General features: G+C 43.1%; 1 protein-coding gene across 1 annotated transcript in view; it reads left to right on the forward strand.

The window, feature by feature from the left end:
• mrpl23 (mitochondrial ribosomal protein L23) overlaps positions 1-2,532 on the forward strand; it is a 31,896-nt gene that overhangs the window by 27,771 nt on the left and 1,593 nt on the right. The window lies entirely within an intron of this gene.

Raw genomic sequence — 2,532 nt, forward strand, 5'->3', positions numbered from 1 at the left:
TTGGGAGAATGGTGAAGATGATGGCAGAGCAAGGGAAAACATACACGCCTACAATTTGTCGTCTAGGAAGCATAGTAGGTAACAGAAAGAAAACCCTTGGAGGCGCATAATGCCTGACTGTCTTTCTCCACTTTTGTCCTTTTTGGCCAGGCCTCGGTTTTCTCCATAAATCACTCAGTATGCACTCATACACACACTCCCTCTCTCTCTCGCTCACTCTCACTCTCTCACAAATACTTAAGTAGAGAGAGAGGCAGGCAGACACACAGGAAAGATCTTTTTGGCTCGGAGCACATGGAGACCGAGGGGACATGGGCTTTGACTCTGCTGTGGTGTGATGTATATATTTCATACAGAAATATGAATGCTCTCTGCCAGCACTTTCTCTCACTGCGGAAATGTGTCCAGCAGACGCTTGACATACGCGTGCGCACATACACATACACACACAGGGTGCGGCTTGCTGCCAACAATAAGACTTGTTTAACGAGTCTCAGCGCTTTGTTGATTTCAATCTAAGGGCTTTGTTGTTTTTGTGAATCGCGCTCTCTGAGGCCGATATTAATCTTCGCCATGTGTATACACAAGGTGTCCAGCGCTGCGCTGTATAACTGGGAATTGTCATGCGACAACATTTGGTTCAAATTGGGTGAAGTCTTGTTTTGCTCCCTGCTTCCTCCCGTGGCCAGGTCTGGTGTTTATAGTACTGTGGTGGAACCCTTCCTCCGTCACCCATACTTTCCTCTTCCTCCTCTCCCAGTCACTTCCTCACATCATCAACCCCCATTTTTCTCCCTGCTGCCTTCTTCTCCTCACTTCTTCTCTTACTCCTGCAGTAGACTTCCCTTGGCCTGGTCCAGTGTTTGTGTTCTGGATTCTGCGTTCCTCGATGGCAGCGTGTGCAAGTGCAGAGAGACACAGGGTCTTGGCAGGGCTGTCGGTTTCCAGGTGCTTCTTTAGTGTTTGGCAGCTTTCTGCCTGTGCCTGACTAATGTCTCTTCTCCTCACTGGGCCCGCACTCTTGTCTCTTTTACAGTGCTCCCTAGAAAACCTCCTGTAGTTAGTTTGCAATACAGGCGTTGCCGCAAGACAGGAACACAAGAACAGGGTGGCTTTTCTTTTGATTGAAGGTTGTGCATGTTTTGCTCAAGCTGCTCCTCAAAGCTGGTATCAGAGAGTTTAGACTCAAATGGCCAGGTTTTAGACAGTAACATGAATTCAAGTCGGTGTAAAGTATCATACCAAAATAGTAGTTTCCATAATAGTTGTGTTTTGGATGTAGCTAGATGCCTGGTCATGCCAGTATTGTCAGATTGGACATGTCAGACTTGACTGTAGTTCACATACATCAGACTGGGTTGTGGTTAATATCTTAATGCAATGACTTCTGGACCTTTTTGTAGGTTAAACCTCAGCCAGTCTTTTCTCACCAGTGTGTCTTGTTTTTCACTGAAAACCACAAACACAATTCCAGCAAATATAAAGAATATAGACTGTGGCTTATTTGGGCTCATTGTTTATTAAAATTTATTTGATATAATATATTTTGAAATGAACTAGTGAGTCAAAACTTAATTATACAAAAAAAAAGTTTCGGATGAAGTCTCTGCTGTTAACTGTTTCCACTGGCACTGCACATTTGCTGCTTTTAAAAATCTTTTTTTTTTCTTTTTTTTCTGTGATGTCAGCTCATTTCAGTGCTTATTGGTCATGTTTGAAATGCAGTGCGTCTCTTGACTTGTGTGCACACAACATGCACATGCACCTGAGTGCACACATTTATACATTCACAAGTCCATACATACAGTAAATCTGCTGTCAGTTGTCTTGGACGAGCACGTTGTGGAGTAGATGAAGCCAGCTCCATTCTGCATCTTTGGCTGAGTGAGCTTCATGTTGTCTCCCCCCTTTGGGAATTAAACCATGCTATGTGGTAATTATATGCATGTTTCTCTTGGTATTTTGGGGGTTGGAGACAGACAAAGTAACGTTCACATCAGAGCCAGACCATTCCTTAACGCCTACACACTGACCCCAAACAAAATATTTCACATATTTAAACAGAATAGTTGATTGACAATTGTGTTCATGGAAGCAATTCATTTTATAGTGGTAGGCCTCTATATAAAATAATTCAGAAGGTTATGAGTCACATAATGACATTTGACTATTTGTCATTATGAAGTGGAAGCTGTTGTTTGGTGTGAACTACAACGTTAGTGATCATTAATCACCTTAGGAACATTTGTGAGGATTAGCAGTTCGCTCAAAATCCAAACACTTAGTGATAAAAATGACACACGTAAGTGCAGTTTCATCATCAGAAGTTATGGTCTGGCTTTGTATAGTTGAGTCATTTAAGGACAGCAATGATTTGGCTCCAGTTGAGGTTGATAACAGTGAATTCTTGTTGCCAGGTGTCCATGGGAGAGGCTGAGAGGGATAGGCTATGGATATGTGTGCATGCCTGCACCCACTGACCTGTTATTTTTTTGTGTGTGGGCGTGCAAGCATGCACGTGTGTGTGTGTGT

The sequence above is a fragment of the Morone saxatilis genome, unplaced genomic scaffold (genome assembly GCF_004916995.1).
Source record: "Morone saxatilis isolate NCDOM2014 unplaced genomic scaffold, NCSU_SB_2.0 Contig2, whole genome shotgun sequence".
In the NCBI taxonomy this organism is placed as follows: Eukaryota; Metazoa; Chordata; class Actinopteri; family Moronidae; genus Morone; species Morone saxatilis.